The 20,816-nt window shown below is 42.1% G+C and overlaps 1 protein-coding gene across 4 annotated transcripts in view; it reads left to right on the top strand.

Annotated features, from left to right (window-relative positions):
• Positions 1-215: 215 nt before the first annotated feature.
• Positions 216-20,816, top strand: part of LOC144768740 (membrane-spanning 4-domains subfamily A member 4A-like) — a 416,021-nt gene continuing 395,420 nt past the window's right edge. Inside the window, exon 1 of one of the 4 annotated variants that reach the window (XM_078652626.1) lies at positions 216-284. The gene's annotated coding sequence lies outside the window, so the exon portion shown is untranslated. Of the gene's footprint in view, positions 285-478; positions 904-20,816 lie in introns of those variants that run through there. The other 3 variants (XM_078652627.1, XM_078652624.1, XM_078652625.1) reach the window with 3 other exon arrangements.

The following is a 20,816-nucleotide window of genomic DNA, read 5'->3' on the forward strand; positions in this document are numbered from 1 at the left end:
ATCTTTTGTGTATTGGATCCAACATAAAACATTATTCTTTATTACACAAAAACATACATTTAAAAAACATTCTTCCACTCAGGCAAGAAGTGACGTTTAAGGGGAGCAGTAGGAGGCAGAAGGGTCGAGTTAGGCTCATGCAGAGGAGTGAGGAGAGAGAGAGAGGGGCGTGGAGTCTAGAGTAGCAACGTGTAGAAACAAAGGAGAAACGAGGGTTGAAAAGTAATGGCCAACAGTTCAAAGGAGAGATGAAGAGGATGAAAGGAGGTGCATGGATACGGGAGGTACTTGGGAGCGAAATCGAATTAGGCTGCACTGCTCCAGTCAAGCCTGCTTTGTGAAATGGGCTTATGCGCTGCGCCTGGTTTATTACTCCCTCCCCGCCCCTCGCTCGTTGTTGCCAATGCTTGTACTGGCATGTTGCCTCAGCCTGAATTAACGAACTCGTTTAACTCAGACGTCTGCAAATTAAAACGCATTACGGCATTTAGGTTTGGAGGGTGGTGGTCGTCCTCGTCCTCCTCCACTGGCTGACACCAGAGTCCCTCCAGTTACTGCCTCCACCGGTCACCAGTCAACCCCCCTCCCTAACCCGGCTGTTGATGCTAAAACGCTGTTAGGAAATATCTGTTGTTCGCTAGGATGTGTCTGAGAGTGTCGCCCCCTCCCCCGAGTCATCCCCAGTCCGCCCCTTCGTCCTGCATCAGCCTCTGGCCTGCTCTTGACCCTCGCCGAAGGGAGGGATACCCAGGGGTGGCGGGATCTGCGCCACACGGCGACTTTCAGTAAAGAAAACCCGTGCCTGCTCTCCCCCTGCAGACGGAATCTGCGCAATAACACGCGGCCCCGAGGGAGCGGCAGCCACAGGTGCACCGAAGGAGGCTTCACCCTCAGACGATAGAGGTATGGTGGCAGTGCCAGGGGCGGGGCCTGAGGGGCGCAAGTGCGCGCGGTGAGGGCTGATGATAGGCTGCAAACACGAATTAACGATCTCTCTCACCTCACCTGCTACTGTTTTCGTCAGGTGAGGACCTTCTGATAGGGTGTGGCTAGGGCGGCCGACCTTTGAAGCTGGGGGACCAGGTTTGACCCTCGGGAGAGGCTAAGCTTCCTGTGATACTCGGCAAAGAAATCACTTAATCCCCTGGTGCCTACCAACATTGAACGTGTTCTTGTGTAACGTAAATGGTGCTCATGTAAGGCGCTCCAATACCTTTACGTCGAGCTCGCGCTTTAAAAATCTGCAAAAAAAGCCCCCCTCTGACGATGGTCTAGCCTTCCTGTGGGCACCTAGGATAGAACTAGCCGATAGACAGGGCCACTTGAGTGATGTGGCAGAAGAGTACAAACTTGGCGCAGGGTTGACTAAATGATGGGGCAAGGCTAGTCAAATTATGCGGTAATGTCACATTTTGTCACACTATTACATTATTGTTGTCATTTTTACACGTTAACGCAGTTGGGGAAATGTTTCACCTCATTGGTAAATTGCAAAGGGCCTGTCACGGTGCAGCCACACGTTGCCACATTTTTAGTAACCTTTTGATTCGGTTAATCTAGAAACTTTTTTTTACATCTGAAGTATATGCAGCAAACGATGGCTTAGGTGGCAAATCTATAATTATGCGGAAAACAAACCCGCCGAAATTCACATAATTGCGGGGGGCTTTAATCAGGGCTGCCTTGCAGCAAAAGATAGGCTGGTTTGACAGGTCAGTGGTTGGGTTATTTTCTGACTGTTTGTGAGCTTGTTTCATGGTCTAGCGTGTCGATTTTTTGCTGTTAATTTCACTGATAATGCCACAGACATTGACTGCAGCAAGCATAGAATGCATACAATCTCCCATACTTTGCAAAACACCTATACCACCTGTCTTTACAGGTTCAAAGCTGCCCGGTTTGCAGCTGTTAGCTACTTTTTTTTACTTATCTGATTTGCTAACAGAGGCCACTTTTATCTTTTATATTTGTACCCAGACCTTTTTTCTGTTCCAGTCTGACCTTGTCAGCATTCATGAGGCCATCAGAAGTGAGCATGTCATTAAGTTATTCGAAAGAGTGGAGACCTCTGACAGACCACAGAGCAATATACTAAGCTTAAACACTTGCAAATGTTAAAAGAACTTACATATATGAATTTATTGAACAATTTACATAACAAATATTCTGATGTAGGGCTCGTGTTTTGACCTGCTTGGCCGTAGGAGTCAAAACACGAGCCCTACATCAGAATATTTGTTATGTAAATTGTTCAATAAATGACAAAAAAGCTTCAAATTCAATATGTAAGTTCTTTTAACATTTGCAAGTGTTTGAGCTTAGTATATTAGATTATGGCCCGGCAATACATCGAGCAACATTTATTAAGAGTGATAGTGCCTGTACATGAAGTTAGAATCATTCATAGCTTCTTTCGCTCCGTGACGACAATGCCATGAATAAATGAAGATAAACAAATGTAGTCGCCAATGCTGCCACTGTCTTTAAACCTTTAAAGAAGAAACCAAACTAAAACAAGTTCCTCGCAAACTGCATTTTCTGTTTAGAATCAATTTTTTACATTTTTCAAATTATGAAATTTTATTTAAACATTCTTTACAAAATCTTTGCAATTATAACATACACAAAAAAAGAGAAGAAGAAATCCCCCTTAAAACACCTTTTTGTTTTTGGAAAAAATGCACTTGCTATTCACACCACACTTTCTGCTACATTCACCCTCTCAAGCTTACGTGTTGTGTTGACATCCATACTTGTGTTTGACTCATTCCCACATTCACCCACACATTCTTTCGTCTTTCCTACCAAAGACCATACTTGGGAAAATAGCTCGATATTCAGTTTTTGAAAATCACCAATAAGCAATAAACAAATTTCTGATTTCAAATTCTAACAAAATCTCAACAGGCCATCCATGATTCATCAAAGTCAAAATTTTGAGTACAAGATTTTGAATTAGATTGGCCTAAGACGCGTTTTGAATCCCCTTCTCTAAGAGATTCTCCTCAGGACCGATTATCTTTAGAAAGCACTTGATCGCTCACGCACTCAGTTTGGGCTCTTAAGCTTGTGGGACACCAAGGGCAGAATGTCCTATCGGGGAAACCTTTTTGGTCACTCCATAGCCGGATTGTTTGTTCTTTGATGTTCGATTATTTATTTAGGAGCTGCTCCATTCAAAGGAAAAACTTCTGAGCTCTCAATATCGGGGGACCGGAGCTTTACCGTGGCTCTCGCGTACGATTTTGTTTATGAATAAATGAAGAGCGGAGTCAATTGTCACTTGCCCATTACTTGAGATTGTTGTTATAAGTGGAACAACATTATAGTCTAGTACAACATATACAAAAGAGGTTTGTTATCAACCACATCCTGAATTGAAATACTGCAAGGTGCTCTCAAATGTGACAGTAAAGTAAATGATACACTTTGAAGTGAAGTAAAATGATGTGGCAAAGATCACACAGTTTGGTCAAGTGACAAACCCTGCATTTAAACAAAGACTTAATTGACACACATTGTGCATTTTAGCCGCTTGATTGACCTCTCCATCTCTATCCAATGTAACACCGAAGGACAGTGCTTTTTTAGTTCAATCAGGAGTCAATAATTCACTGATAAAATTTGAAATCCACCTGATACAAAAAAGTGCAAATGTAAAAGGGGGATTGAGCACTATTTGTATGTTAATGAACATTTTACTTCTGTGATCTTCTTTACCTTGAAAGTCAGTCTACCCTGCCACAATAACAACCATGTGCCCTGACCTGCCTCTTGAGACAGAGTTGACTAAAACTTTCTTCCCCCAAACCCCCTCCTTGCCACTAAGAATGGCCACTGCCCAAGGTACTTCCCAGTACTTAGTGAACAATCAGCATTAAAGATAAACAAGAAGAGGGAAGGAACTAGGGTGGAAACGGGGAGGATTAAGGATCCGGGAAAAGCTGTGATTTACCAAAATTAACACTTTAACCTGCGTTTAAACAATCGTGTTTTACAACCGTATTTGTGGAAGACCATGTTCTGGCCCTGAAAATCTCAACGAGAGGAAGGCCGATTGCTTTGTAGTGTAGTTCCTATCTTCCCAATAGGCTCTGCGCATTGGAATAATACCTACAGCAGTAAAGGCCTAGGCCAGACGTTAACTAGGTCTACTACTGTCGATACTAGACTTAAGTTTTGGGTTTGCCAGCGTAGCTCAGAGTTCGCTAGAAACTTTCTCGAATGTTCAGGAAAGAATTAACTCCCCTGATTAGACAAGAAGGGATTTAGTTTCTGACAACCATAGAACATGACAACTTTGCTCTCCCCTAATCAAGAGTGTATCTCCAGAGTCGTGTGAGCACAAGGCAATTATTTTACTCAGTCAGTACGTGCATTCTTAGTCTCATCAGATTGTAGAGAAAAGGAAGAGACGGGCGTGTTCAATAAAAAGGTGTTATTTATTGATCAGTCTCTTTTCTCGTACAAGAGAAATGGATCGATATTATTGCAATACTTATAGTTAAGTAAAGTGCATACATTAAAAGCAATAGTATAAAATAATACTGTAAAAACATTGATATGGTTTCTGAGCCATATGATGTTTAAAATGATTAAAATATATTACATACACATATACATTTGACTAAACGTACTCAACTGGTGTTTCTAAATACGCCTACCCCGTGTACCTGACCTAAGTCTAATGCGTGGGCGGGAATAGAAAGTTACAGTTTAAGTTAAGTTTGTTTTTGCCAAGTGAATAACTAAAGAATTCTCTGTGAGGGGTTATTCAGTTCTGTACCTGGAAGTTGGGATGAAATGAGGAATGTTATCTCTTTCTCTGCTCTCGATATTCCAGGCCGCCTGCGAGGGCTGCCCGAAAGCGCCGGTGCTGGGTCTCTCGGCAGGAGATAGCAGCGCGTCTCTCAGCGCGTCAGGAAGGCGGGGCTGCTGCCAGCGGGGTCTGCTCTGCTCTGGGCTTCGGCAAGTATGGCTGCTCCGTCTCGTCACCACGCGTGTGTTTGCATAGGGCAAGATCGGCAATATTTATACCTTAAAGGTGCCGAGATTGACGTAAGGATGGACATAGATACGTCAATAAAGATGTCATACGACTTGCTCGTTAGCACATTCTTTTACTGAAGTTCTCTGTGAAATCAAAACAATGGCCGCACGGATTTTCCAGGTTGTCATAGGTTTGATTTGTTATGAGAACGTCGTATGCCTTATCAGGGGCTGGAGGAATGTCGCTTGTCTAATTAGATCTCAAGCGTTATGACCTAATCAGATAACACGTTCCTGTGCCGTAGTGTGACTGCGTCAGATAACGGTATCTGCATCATGGGGGCTTTTCTTGCCTCATGGGCTGACTGTTAGTTAACTTGATAGTTAGTTTAACCAGAATAGGGTCAGGAATAGGGGGATCGATTCAGAACCTATAGGAATACATGACACCCACTCCACGCTAACTATGGTCATATTTACTAATCTATGCATAGTATAACATAGTACAACATACTATAGAGTATAGTGTATACCTTACCACCCCAAAATACATAAATGCATTTTGAAACTTTCAAATATACTGAAAAATTGCAGTCATATGTATTGTATGCACTCAAGCTATGAATTAAACGCTAAAGTAAACACGCATTTGTATACATTATTGCTTATTTGGTATATGAGAAATACACATGAAATGGCTCTTAATATGGCTATACAGAAAGAAAGTTCGAGACCATTTCATCACATAATAAAATATTTGTGAACATACCAGCGGGCAACTAAAGTTTATAAAGTATCTAAAAATAGAAATCTTAGTTCTCTAGGAATAGTTTCTTACTTTAAGCAGAAGATAAGTGTCCCGAAATTTTTGTAAAAATTAATTTGGGGCTGCTAAAAAAATTGCTGTCCGTGAACTGGTGGGAAAAATTGTTCATGTGACTTTATTTTCAAAGTTGAAGGCCGAATTCAGGGAACGCCGTGTGCGAGCTTGCTCAAAAGTCTCTATTTCTGTTCTGGAGAGAACATCATATCATTAAGGCTTTCGAAAAAACTGTCAACAGCTTCATGGGAAAGTTCCACTAAGTCGGAAATAGGTGTAACCATGCATTCGTGCGCATGATTGTCTCCATTGACATTCTGATTCGCATTGCTGACAGAAGGTCGTACCTGATCGATGCTGCTTTCATCTTGAACTTCACTACTCTTCAATCGTAGTGGTGAAGATTCCACGAATGCCGTCATCAGGATTGGCAGCCTTTGAGGGCAGCACAAAGCGTGAACCTTGGTAGGAACCAACAATGTATCTGCATCCACTGGCGCATCCGATTGTAGCGTCAGACAGGTGTCTAACACGCATTCTTCTCCGCATAGCAGACACCTCAATACAGGTAAAACACACCTTTGCCACATTGGTCGAAATGATAGAAACCAAGTCATGTTCAGGTCTCTAAGCCGGGAGAGTCCCAGGATTTTTGATATCCGGTCCCGGTATCCAATGGCTAGGATTGTATCTTCCATTGTCGCGAGAGTTTGATCTGTGACATGGGTTGCCATAACGAAAAATAAGGACTAAGAATAGGATTCCTGCAATTAGTCCCAGGATCAGGGGAAGTCCGCCAAAAATCGAATGGACGAAATCTGGAAAAATACCCAGTATGGCTTTGAATGGTGTTAATGCCATCGAAAATACTGTCTTAAATACCTTTGAGACCCCAGTGGTATCAGAAATATTTAAGATTTCGCTCAGGATTTCCGCGAAATGTACGGGGGAATTAGTTGATAATAATGTATGTATCTCTGCAGTCGTCCTTGCGACTTGTAGATCATACGTTTCTTTTGATGACGTGAGCCTTGTAGGCGTCTGAAGAAGCACTGTTTTCATTCTGCTTAAAGTATCTATTCGAATAGAAGTAATTTTCAAATTGGGCCATGCCCTTGCCTCCCTGTCTGGAAAGGAGCTGGGGAACAAAGAACGTCCACAGCACTTGACCTTCGCAGTCGTAGTTACTAGATAAGGAGTCCCGGGCGTAAGACTACAACATCTGCGGTCTACAATAAGAATGTAACTCCCATTATAGAGTCTTTGAAAGAATGGTTCTATTTCAGTTGCAGGTGCGCCTTGCTGGTGACATGAAAGGTTGTATGAATTCCCTTCACAGGCTCCATGCAAACTAATTCCGTTACACAGAAGCGTGCCGCTTAGTGACATAGCACAATTGTTGCCACTAAGAAACACTTTCTGTCCTTTATTACTGACACACGCATGTGAATAGGGCAGGTTCCAAGTTGTTTTAAGGTACCCCTTTCCCAATTTCTCGTACATGCCAGCCTGTATATATTTTTGGCAGTATTGAAACCTGAAGGTTGAGATTGGAATATTTATGATTCCGTGTATTATCCATTCACTGACAGGTCGTTCTGACATTGTCATTGGTAATCTTTCTAGTTTTTCAATGCTCAAGATTGTATAATCAGCACCCTTTTGCGCCATACCGATTTGTCTATCAGTAAGGTTAAAGATTTGGAATAGCGACGTTGTGTTGATTAAACGCCAAGGCACATAGCCTGAACGCAGATTTTGTAACGTCCAGCCAAGCTGTACAATAGAACGCAATTGTGACTGACCATGTTGTAATAACAGTAAGTCTTGCGATAATATATCGATTGCTGAAGACACAATGCTGTCCAATGAAAAAATTCTGGAGGACAGAGTCATTAACCCATTGTCCACTACAGAAAGTGATTTTTCCAAATTAATACGGTCAATTTCCCGTATTCTCTCTGCTGTTTCAATTTTATTAACCTTCCAGGCCTCATTGTATGCTGCATATACAGAGGCTGCTATGAAACGCTTTTGACGCTGTTTGCGTGGTCCCATTATGAAATCACGCAAGTCAGCACCATCAGTAAGTAAAGTTAGGTGTTGCTTAATTTCAGGCAGTGTGGAAGTTTGTAGCCATTGAAGGCATAATTTACCCACACTGTAGGTTGTTATTATCCCTGGGTGATGTCTTTAAGGATATCTAGGGTCTGGCCTGGTCATTTTGAACCCCTGTGTTTTATTCAGGAATCTGTCTTGACAGTTATTTGTATCTGTGGGCCAGATCAACCATTGTTTCCAATCAGGATGTGTTCTGTTTTGGTTTAATATATGGTTTACGTCTATCTCTTCATCTGTATCAGAGCTATTGCTAAACATTGTTGGCTTTGGAATAGACGGTTTATTTAAATCTTTGATTTTGGCTAGGCCAAGACAGGTGGTTTGTTGAACAGTGTCATTTAAAAATATCATTTGTTCTGGGATCATGCAAGCTCTAAACAAAGCTTCTAAACCCTGTACTTGCCATTCTTTTGTACCCCAAACACTTTTCAAATCAACATTTTTGTCCCAATAATCAAATCCAAAAGTATTCATTTCTTCGAAGAATGAATCTGAATATATCAACTTTGTGTTGGTTATCATGGTTTTCATCCCTGTCTTGTTTGACAATTTAAAATAAAATGTTTCAGCATTACTTGTGTTAAAACCTGAAAAATATGAATATTTGTCGTAAACGGTTCTTGAGCTCCCTTTTGGAGGTGTTGCACAATGTTCCCATTGATTATAATTTAAAACATTTCTAGGTTGTGCAGATCTATGTAAAAAATGGTTACCATAGTGGTTATAGCAATACATACTATCATAATTTGTAGAACCCTGCAAATAATCATGTTTGGTAAATTTAGCAGACATTACTAAATCAGACATCATATTATTAATGCTTTCGAAGTCCCAATCATCAGCAAATGAGTTTGGTTTCACAAAGTCACTCAAGGAGATCTTAATTTGGTGTGGATATTTCAGGATCTCGACCGGACCATAAATTTCATAGTCAGTGTTGTCCCATGCTACCCCACCCGGTATAGGATTGGCTGTGAAGTTGGCTGAAGAAAGTTCTCTTTTCTCGACGTGTGAGGATGTTTGTGGTTTGAGGATCAAGTTGATGTTCTGACTTGCTGTGTCCATTTTAGCATATTTTCCCTCAATGAAGCGTCCCAAAGTTAATACCATGATGAGCCAAAGTATGAGGATAAATGCACCAAAACCCACCCAAAATTCAATCCATGGAGAAATCAGATATGTTTCTTTCAGTTGGTTCAAAAGTTCATTAGCTTTTTCTTTAAAGGTTTTTGATGATGGCTGTGTCTTTGATTCACTGAGGCCTTCAGAGGAATCATCGAAGTTTATGAAGTAGCCGGATGCAGTTCTGTCAATTGTTCCAATTGCTTCAGGATTTTTGTTTCTTGCATTTTCACTTGGTACTTCATTGTAGATTGGTGTGTCTCTGCTAAATGTTTTTATTTGGGTTTTCAGAGGTCTGAGTTCTATTGCATTGTTGCATAGTCCTTGTTGTTCTTCTGTAGGCGTTTCGAATGTGATGAGCCTCTTTGTTAGGACCTCTGTACTGGTAGCAAACCTTGGTGTTCTGCTACTTATTGGGAGTCCACTTGGCCTACTGTTTGTTATCGGCCACATGTTGTGGTTTTACCAGGTCGATGGATACAACTCGGTTCTCCTTTTTACCAGCAAGTGGCGGTAGTACAACTGATCTTGTCCCGTTGACAGACAAGACAGGAACTGCTTTTCTGTAAGAAGGCCCAAATTCCTTCTTTACCGCGATCTTCTCCCTGACTAGATCCCCGACTTTTGGAATCCAGACAGGTCTTGCTGGGACAGGTGGTGATTCTTCAGTGGTTGTTGGCTGTTGTTTCAACTGTATGTTGCTCAGGTCTTTTCTTGTTTTGTTTAAGTCCTGCAAAATAGCCAAACGGTCTTTGACATCAAAGCTTTTTTCTTTAACCACTGAAGTCTGACTGTCGAGGTCAGAGATAATCATTCTAGTTCCGAATAATAATTCGTACGGACTGAATCCCTTCAGAGAATTTCTTGGCAAGTTATTTAGACTACGTTGGACACTTATTAGATGTTTGACCCACCCAGCTCCCGAACCTAATATCCTTTCCATTATAGATTGCTTTCTGCCTTGGTTTTTTCTTTACACCATCCCGTACCCTCAGGAAGGAAGTGAGAAGATTCCCGCTGGGCTGTGCTCATTTGGCCATGTTTCCCCCCCGGCCGGAGGGCTAGAGTGAAGACAATGGTCAAACGTAACATGCTCTTAGCGTATATGCCATTTAGACTCGCAAATCTTTGTATAACAGTCCGGACGTCAGCCGAGTGCTGAGGATCTACATTATAAGTGGAAACTAGCCTGTATATGTTAATCGCAAGCCCTGCTTTTTACTGGTGATATTATCTGCCTTGATACGACGAGGTATTAAACTGTTTCTCTCCCCACTGCGATCTCTGTTTCAGTTTGGGCAGTTTTTTACAAACATGGTGTGATGCAGGCTCATACCTGGCCACCAGTACCGTGATTGTAATTCTTCCAGAGAATCTTTCAGTTTGAGGTGTCCAAGACCCTCACCCATATGTGCGTCTGCGATTAACAAGCTTCTCCTGTCCATGTTTGGAATCACTCTATCCCCCACTCCAGGGATTCGAGCAAAAGGGACGGAGTTTGCATCGATTATGTATGTATAATTGAGTGGATAGTTGATCGGTAACGCTGAGCAGTCACCTTTTGATGACGTTTTCACCGCCAGCACTGTTTCACCGTCAATGTATTTTAATGTACGCTTTTTTCGAACTACGGGAGCCGATTTAGTGGCTGCCGCTGCGGCTGCTTCAGCCAATGAATTCCCTACAACGTGAACGCCATCACGCTGATGACTCAGTGGGTGTGTCACGTGAGTCTTTGGTAGTTCTTTTTGTAAAAGAGCTATTTGTTCCCAGAGCAGTTTCTGCTTTATTGGTGCATCTGTGTCATCTTTGTAACCGTTCTGAATCCATGTCTGCAAATCCTTGTTATATGATTTGACGCAGTAATATGAATCTGACACTATAAGTGTCGGGAATTCGCGATCCGCATTATCTAGCGCCATTTTCAATGCTATTATTTCAGTTTGTTGTTCTGAATTAGTTTCAACTGAGTGTGTTTTTGTTAATAGAGGTCTTAGTTTACCTCCGCGCCACACTTCTTTTGTAATCTCACATGTGGGGTTGTATGCTTGTTCTCCCCAAATGGAGGGTTGAGCATGTCCGTCTGTATAGATTACACAAGCGTAATGTCGTAGAGGCAGAATGTCGATTGGCAGAGGATACGTCTTTTCATACTTTAGATTTTTTAATTCTTCTAGTTCTGGATCAAAGTAGTAGTATACTTTGTCCGTTGTGATTGAATTCACCCATTGTATCCATTCCGGATTCAATGTTGTTGTTGGTAAATTACACGGTGTTGTTAGTGCCTCAAAGGCTGATTCTGCTGTTCTGACTGTGATATGTCTACCGTCAGCTATGTCTTTTTCTCTAGCTATTGCGGTTTGAACTGCACGAATGATTTTTTCTGTATTACTGAATTTCTGTTCAGCTTCTGTGTACAAGTGTGATTTGAATGCAATTGGTACCTTTTCTCCCTCATTAGAGGTCAGGTATGTGAATCCGCATCTCCCTGGGATGACTCGAATCACAAGATTGCGTGTGTTATCACGTGTTTCTAATTTTGTTTTAATTAGCATGTCTGTTTGTAAGGATCTCAAAATTTCTGTGTGTGTTTGAGTCCAATTGGATCTTTTAAAGTCTGGTTTAATTAGATCATAAAGGGGTTTGACCCTTTCTGCGTAATTTGCAATGTATGTTCTTCCGAAATTTAGGAAGCCTAGAATTGACTGTAGGTTTTTTAGTGTTTTAGGAGCTTGGATTACGGCACATTTCTCTAGGAAATTGTCAGCCAGGCTTTTACCTTCACTTGATAACTCATATCCTAAGAATAGGACTGTCAGATGGGCAATTCTGGATTTTTTAAAGTTGAATTTGTAACCCTCTGCTGCGAACCCAAGTATTATGGTGTTCACTCTTTTCAAGTGAGTATCCAAGTCATCGTCTGTTAAGTAAATGTCATCGACATAAGATAATGCTTCATCATCATACAGTTGCAGTAATTCTGTTACTCTCGCTGAGAATACCCCCGGGCTGTTCTTGTACCCCTGGGCTAACCGACAGAATTGTTTTTGAGTGCCATTTACTGAGAATGCAGTTAAATATCTGCTCTCTGGTGCTATATTTTGACAAAAGAATCCATTGGAGATGTCCAAGGTAGTTTTGTATTTTTTGCGCACTATGTTATTCATTAGTGCAGCACTGTGTGAGTTTTGCACTGCAAAGGTTTTGCAACATGTGTTAAGGTGTCGGTAATCCAAAACTAGACGATATGAATTGTCTGGTTTGGAGACCGGAAACAAAGGATTGTTCATTTGTGAGGTGCAAGTTTCAATCACCCCCTGGTATTCTAGCTGATCTAGTATTTCATTTACCTGTTTTTTAGCTTCTTGCTTAATTGGGTACTGCCTTTGTGCAGTAGGTTGTGATTTTAACTGGATTTTGTGAGGAGGGGAGTCCTCATCCCATCCTACATGATTTTTATATAAAGCAGATGCTAGAGCCACTGCCCACTTTCTGGCAAGTGTATATTTTTTATGAATCGGGATTTGATTCGAGAAGGCAGGCATAATTATTTCTTCGCCATGAGGGCACTCCCTAACAAACTCTGGTGGCCAGTCTTTTTCAGCTAGAAGGATATCATAGCCCTTGGAGAGATTATCCCAAAATAGTCCCCTTATTTTCCTAGTCTTATCTCCCTCTATACGTAATGTTATCTCGTATATCTTGTGGGGTTTGCTAACTCTGGTGTCTGCAGTTTCCACTTGAAGATATTCATTCGTGTCCACTGTCTCCAGATGATTCATAAGGACTTTGCGAGCTATGCTCACTTCTGCTGCGCTGTCTAGCATTGTCTGAGCCCACTCTCCGTTTTTCAGTTGTGTCCTCAGTATTCTCGGCATTGTTAACTACCTTGATACTGGCTACCTTCTTTTTTGGAAATTGTAATTTCTTTTTTTGCTGAGCAGGTTCCTTGTCTTTGGACTTGGCGTGCTCTTCTCTTTGTTCTGATCGTCCTCTTCTTTCCGATTTCTGCGAGGAAGTCTGAAAAGATTGAGAGGGACGTGTATCAATGTCTTGATATCTATCAGGTTTTTTAATATTATCCCTATTTCTAAGGGTATATCTTTTCCCAGAGGGGTCACTCTGGGGTGACCTGTGTCTCTGGTTCGGAGATTTCTCCCTTCGCCTAGGAGACCTTCCTCGGGACTGGAATTTCTTTTCTTTTGGATTGGATTGTTTGTTTCCATCCCAGTTCTTTTTTGGTGAATTATTATTAAAAAATATTTTTTCTGGACCTTCAGTCAGTTGCGGTTTTACTGGTATTCCACCTAAACTATCTCTACCTAGTTCTTCATAGGATTTTTCTATGATTCTGGCAATTTCAGCTGGTTGGTCTGCTATATCTGTCTCTTTTAACCTTTGGCGGATCGCCACGTTTGCTGCTTCACCTTTTATATTGGCTAATAATATAGCCGAGACCTGCTTGAAGTCTTTCAGTAATTTCATACCAAGAGTTAAAGCTGGTTCTGGACCGTATTCATCTTGAATTTGTTTTAGCACATCTGGTATTACCGAAATGGATGGAACACCGTGCGTTTTTGTGTAGATTGAAGCAAAGACTGTACCCCAAGTGTCACAGTCCTCTATGTGTGGTGTGATTCCCATTGGGAGACATATAGTCAGAATCCTGTGTTTTTCTAGCGGGGTGGTGTCAGGAAACACCGCCTCTATTTGGGTGATTTTCTGTGCCAACCAGAATGGTATCTGTTCCCGTTTAGCCGGAACTTTACCTAGGCAGGATTGGATGTTCTGTGGTGTAATTTTATTTGTGTTCCCCTGGTGAGGGGTCAGCTGTGGAAGTTTAATCGCTGGCTGAATTGTTGAAGTCCGCATTACATACTGTACTAATTGTCTATGAATTTTTATTAATTGTTTTAGCTGTATTAACAGCTCTCCCGTAGACATCCCTTTGATGTCTGGATGTGGTGTGTATCCGGCTAGGACCGGCCACGTTGCTCCTGGTCTACCTAAAGGACCGAGCCTGGTGATGTGATTATTGTGTTTTAGGGCGCCATCAAATAAGAGCAAATGCTCTTGAAATTTGAGTGGTACTTCCACCTCCTCGAAAGGAGTGTACGTTTCAGGAGGTTCCTCTATTTTGTAATAGTGGAAGTACTTTGTTACAGCATTTGCTGCTGGAAAATGTATCCATGAATAGTATACCTCTGTCTGCCGATATTCGTGTGCCTCAATTACGAATATGACTGTGCCACCTCTAGGTGTCAGTCCATTTTCTATAAGTTTTAGGGTTATAGATCTCCTTTTGATGACCGGGATGAGTATTATATCCCCATCTGCAGCCTGCATGGTAGCATCAGCTACTGCGAGTTCAGTTGCTAATCTAACTGCCTCTCTTTCGTCATCACTTTCTGACATTTTACTGTTAGAAAGGTTATTCTTTTTGTTTGCAGATCAGGTTTCTTATGGAAACAGAGATTAGATGCACAATATTTTGGAACAGTGTATCCTTCAACGTTGACTATACCAAGAACCATACATAGGAGTTCCCTCCTGCGAGGTTTTGGAGGATATTACCTTTCACCCACTCCAGACGTCTTTGGAGTATTTGGGAAAAGGGGTCTGAGTGAGAAAGCACGACTGAGTTACTCTAAATGTCTTACGTTAGTTTTATCGCCCTTTCCAAACGCGTTGGGCGCCATGTAGTGTAGTTCCTATCTTCCCAATAGGCTCTGCGCATTGGAATAATACCTACAGCAGTAAAGGCCTAGGCCAGACGTTAACTAGGTCTACTACTGTCGATACTAGACTTAAGTTTTGGGTTTGCCAGCGTAGCTCAGAGTTCGCTAGAAACTTTCTCGAATGTTCAGGAAAGAATTAACTCCCCTGATTAGACAAGAAGGGATTTAGTTTCTGACAACCATAGAACATGACAACTTTGCTCTCCCCTAATCAAGAGTGTATCTCCAGAGTCGTGTGAGCACAAGGCAATTATTTTACTCAGTTAGTACGTGCATTCTTAGTCTCATCAGATTGTAGAGAAAAGGAAGAGACGGGCGTGTTCAATAAAAAGGTGTTATTTATTGATCAGTCTCTTTTCTCGTACAAGAGAAATGGATCGATATTATTGCAATACTTATAGTTAAGTAAAGTGCATACATTAAAAGCAATAGTATAAAATAATACTGTAAAAACATTGATATGGTTTCTGAGCCATATGATGTTTAAAATGATTAAAATATATTACATACACATATACATTTGACTAAACGTACTCAACTGGTGTTTCTAAATACGCCTACCCCGTGTACCTGACCTAAGTCTAATGCGTGGGCGGGAATAGAAAGTTACAGTTTAAGTTAAGTTTGTTTTTGCCAAGTGAATAACTAAAGAATTCTCTGTGAGGGGTTATTCAGTTCTGTACCTGGAAGTTGGGATGAAATGAGGAATGGCATCTCTTTCTCTGCTCTCGATATTCCAGGCCGCCTGCGAGGGCTGCCCGAAAGCGCCGGTGCTGGGTCTCTCGGCAGGAGATAGCAGCGCGTCTCTCAGCGCGTCAGGAAGGCGGGGCTGCTGCCAGCGGGGTCTGCTCTGCTCTGGGCTTCGGCAAGTATGGCTGCTCCGTCTCGTCACCACGCGTGTGTTTGCATAGGGCAAGATCGGCAATATTTATACCTTAAAGGTGCCGAGATTGACGTAAGGATGGACATAGATACGTCAATAAAGATGTCATACGACTTGCTCGTTAGCACATTCTTTTACTGAAGTTCTCTGTGAAATCAAAACAATGGCCGCACGGATTTTCCAGGTTGTCATAGGTTTGATTTGTTATGAGAACGTCGTATGCCTTATCAGGGGCTGGAGGAATGTCGCTTGTCTAATTAGATCTCAATCGTTATGACCTAATCAGATAACACGTTCCTGTGCCGTAGTGTGACTGCGTCAGATAACGGTATCTGCATCATGGGGGCTTTTCTTGCCTCATGGGCTGACTGTTAGTTAACTTGATAGTTAGTTTAACCAGAATAGGGTCAGGAATAGGGGGATCGATTCAGAACCTATAGGAATACATGACAGCTTCTGTCCATTATGCTGTAACTCCCCTAATGGATCTAGGTGGGGTGCAGCCAGGAACCTCTACTTGTCCAGAATATGCCTTTAGGAAGGCCCGTTTATCCACCTACTAGGAGATGCAGTAGAAGGAGTGTTACCCTTATTGGCCAGGCCATAGGAAACAAATAGACACATTGGTTTCCTGAGATCCTTTGTCCTTCCCAAATAAATTAGCAACACCATTCTTACATCTAATGAACTGAGTGCTTAATTTGAGCTGGTAGTTTCCAGTGCTTGACACTGGCCCCTAATTGCCAGCACCAGGGCTTAAGACAGTCTGTCACATGGTGAGCTGTCTGGCTAATTTAGGTATGAGCACAACAGCTGTTTGTTAGTTTAATTTACATTTACAATGATTAAAACCTGCCTCCCAAGCCATTTTTATAGCTTTGGAGGCCTGGAATAGTTTAAATTATCTAACTTGTAAGAGTGTGATGGTTAGTAGTTGAGTTGATTTTGTTATTGGCAGCTGGCAGGAGCAATGTGTGGCGGAAGCGGCAGTGGCTTCCCGATGAGAGCCCCAGCACACATTCATTCACAAATTAAGCACTGTTTACCTGATGCTTTTTCTCGGGCTGAGAAATGGTCATGAAACAGTTTGTTGCTCTGAAAGGAACTTCAGCTCTATCTTCGGCTTACACTTGGGGTATCATTATAGGATGCTAACATTGCTCCTATCTCACCTAACCTTCAAGCCCAACTATTAGCCATAAGGAAACCCACCTTTGCTCTTAACCATTGTGGACTTTTTGGTTCAAAATGTGAACCCTGAAGATTTATAAGAACTATGCGCAAATCCCACAGAGGTAGCACATCAGTTCATCTTTTGTGGTGTTTGCCCTTGGTTCTTATGAATTTTCCGGGTTGTAGAGGCCTCTTTAGTTTAAAACATTTCAGAAACCTTTTAATAAGAGGGATGATTTTCGTAAAATTAGCCCACAACTTCCTAAAACTACAAGGGATGCCCTTTGAGAAGAAAAGATTGAAGGAGATAAGCCTTTTTAAAAACCATCATTTAAAACATCCAAGATGTTAAAAGGATTGGATGAGGTGGGCGTTAGGTTCTTGATTGCATGCCACTTTTTAAAATGTTTAACTTGTTTGGAGTACGAGTACAAAGTGGATGGTTTCTTGGACTCTTGAATTTAGAAGGCTGCTTCCCTATAACAACCCAGCCTGTAACCGGATCCTCACAACTTCCACCCCAACAGATTTAAAAATGGTAACACCTTTTGAGACAAAGGAGCTTATCTATGAAGCAAAGAAGATAGTCGAAAATGTATGCTTTGGATTACAGTCATACACCCTATCCTTCAGGTCCAGAACATAGCTATAAGGATTAATATAAACTCTCTCCTCTTGAATCTTCTGAAGCAGCCGAGGGATAAGGCACATGGGAGGAAAGAAGTACATGGGACCCATTGGCAACCTGAAAGAAAGAGCATCTGTCCCCCATGCTTGACTGTTCCATATCTCTGAGAAGAATTGGAAAGGAGAGCATGGGATAGGGTGCAAAATGTCCAACCACAGAAAACCAAATGTCCCCACTACCTGTTGAAATGTTTCCATCCCCAGCCGGAAGATGACTGAAGATAGGACATCTCTGCTTAAGCTGTCTGCTTGATAGTTGTCCCTCATGTAGTGTCCTCCCCAGCCCGAGTACTCGTCAATGTCTATGCCGCACACAGAGCTTAGTATAACACGTCTTTATTCTTCTGCGTGTAACCACAAACTCAACATTTTAAACCTGTCTTCAATTCACTACGCTCTAATGCCTAATGCCGACGCTTGTCTGCAACCCACGTCTTTCATGCGTGTTTCTTCCTTGGTATTTGCTCTTCTGTTAGTCCATTGAGGTAACTCAGTCGTTATGGCTTCCTCGAACTTCAAGGTGGCAGGGCTTTCACCTGTGGTTGAGTGAAGGCTTGAGCGGTAAGCTCAAAGAGTGGAATTTAGAACAGCTTTAAGGTTGAGCTTTTCTAGTACAGCTCGCTGGACAGCTTTCTTTAGAGTACTCATGAAACGTTTGACAAGGCCATTGGCCTGTGGCCACAGAGGAGGGCTCTTCTGATGCTTCACATTAAGATGACCGAGAAAGTCTTTGAATTTCTGACTGTTAAAAGGTGAGCCACTGTCAGACTTTAAGGTCATAGGAACACCTGAGGTCACGAAGATGCTCTCTAATCTCTCAATGACACGTTCTTGAGTGATAGGTGAGAGATCTTCGGCCAATGGAAATCGGGAATCTGCATTAACTATCACCATCAGGTTATGTCTGTTGTCAAGAGGACTGAAGAAGCCCACTGCGATTCTCTCCCATGCATGGCTTGGCAACTCTGACATGCTTAACAGGTTTTGAGTGGTTTTCGATGACAGGGGTTGCTTAGATGACAGGCCTTTAATTCCTAATCAACCTTCTCGTCAAGATATGGAAAACAGACTCTTTCTCTGAGAGCTCATTTGATGGCAACATCTCGACGATGGCCTTCATGGGCTACTTCAGTTACCTGTTGTTGCAGACTCTTCGGAATGACAGTTCCCGGCCCTCGTAGAATATTACCTTCCTGAGTAATGGGCAGTGCACTTTGACATTCTTAAACTTTTGATATTCAGTGTCACTGGTAAGAGGTTGAGTGTGCTGGTACCAAGACTGATGTGTAATAATGTCTTTCAGTTTCAGCATGTCACTATCTTGATTTGTGGCGGTGACAATATGTTCTATCAAAATGGCAGATGGAGTGCTTGATTTCACTATGAAATTGATGTAGGTTTCAGCCGTCTTAGTATGGGTGCCAAGGCATTGTAGAGGCACTTGTCAAAAGTAGTCTGCAGAGTTCTGACCATTCCCTGGATGATGCACAATGGTGTAGTTGTACTTTAGCAATCACAGCCCCCTAGGTTCAATGTGAGGAGGCATTTTTGCTTTTGGATTTTCCAAACATAGTCAATAATACTTCTTCAGTCATAAGCATGAAGGGGTCCCCATACAAGAATAGGTGGACATGTTCACAAGCCCACACCACTGCCAAGCCCTCTTTCTCAGGTTGTGAGTAAGGATGTTAAATTTGGGACAAACTTTGGCTGGTGTACATCACAATACTCCTTCAAGCATTTGGGTGTCCACTTTGTAAGGATGGCCCTCAACCCAACAGGGCTGGTGTCAACAACAACCTCAGTATGAAGTTTTCGATCAAAATATGCCAATTCACTAGCGTTCTCAATTGCTTGCTTGATTTTCCGAAAGCTTTACTCACATTCATGTGACCAATGAAAAGAAACATTCTTTTTAGTCAAGTCTCTTAATGGCGCACTGACTTTGGCAAAGTCTTATATGTAACTAGAGCAATAGCTAGTTATGCCAAGGAATAAACGTAACATGAAAACATCTTGTGGGGGACTGACAGCACTTGCACTTTAGCAGGATCATGTGCCATTCCCCCATCAGAAAAGATATGGCCAAAGAATTTTAACTTTGTCTTATGGAACTCACATTTCTCAGTTGGTTTTAGGGATCGGGGGGGGGTCGGGTTGTTTTTAGGGCTCATGGAGGGGGGGCTGAGGTGTGATCTTTGCTACACATATTCCTTTATCACTCATGCCTTTACCACAAAATCACATGGTAGAGGCATGTGTGATCAAGGCATGAGTGGTAAAGGAATACGTTGTTAAGACACATTTGTTGTTCAGGCAGCGTTGCAGAAGCACACGTGGTTTAGACAATCGTGCCTCTTTCATAAAACCCCTCCTTGCGGCCCTGCTGCTGGAACATTCTGTCTGCTAAGAACAGAAATCGGGCAAAAATGCACTGTTGATGGGCGTTATATTTCCGGGTGTGTGTGGTTATTCCTAGAGGTGGGCGAGCCACCAAAAGCTCGAGCCAGGCTCGAACCTGAAGCCTGCCTCTGCTCGAAGTCTTGTTTGAACCTTGAGCCTTTAAGGAGCCAAGCTTCCTCTACTCAGGATGTGCTGTTATGTCCAGAACTGATACCAGGTTCATGGCTCAACATCATATGTTTCTGGTCAAAGTACTTAATCTCCCCCTGCTTATAAACAATGAATATGACCTTGTGTAATATTACTAAGGCTCACGTAAAGCGCTCCAATACCTTTGGGTCGTGTTCATGCGAAATAAAAACTACAGAAAATGCACAAGGAGGTTAATACAAAGCCTAATATAAGGAAAGATAACAAGATATCCATTCCCTGGCTGATTTGTACAAAGTTAAACCTGAAAGTCTGGTAAATTACGACTTTCCCGCTTGAATTTTGTGATCTTAGGCAAATAACCTATTTTCCCCAAACACTTTTTACTTTTTTAATGTGTATGAAAGCACTTTCAAATTTGTAGACTGTAATATTGCCCTATAATAACCTCGGTCATGTACAGTGTTTTAACCCCTTCGATGCTCATGACGAGCTGAGCTTGTCATGAGTTGCACCGCTCGCATGCTCATGACGAGCTCAGCTCTTCATGTAACGCGGTAAATCGAAAAAAGCCGCACAGCGCAAAAATGACCGCAGCACGCATGCGGTTAAAGGACAATTGTCTTGCCTCTCAGAGCACTAATAATGGTTCATGTGTAAAAACTATCACTTTTAATACGTACTTCTCGGTGCAGTGCTATAATGTGATTTATTAATGTCAAAGCTTCAC

The sequence above is a fragment of the Lissotriton helveticus genome, chromosome 7 (assembly GCF_964261635.1).
Source record: "Lissotriton helveticus chromosome 7, aLisHel1.1, whole genome shotgun sequence".
NCBI classification, from domain to species: Eukaryota; Metazoa; Chordata; class Amphibia; order Caudata; family Salamandridae; genus Lissotriton; species Lissotriton helveticus.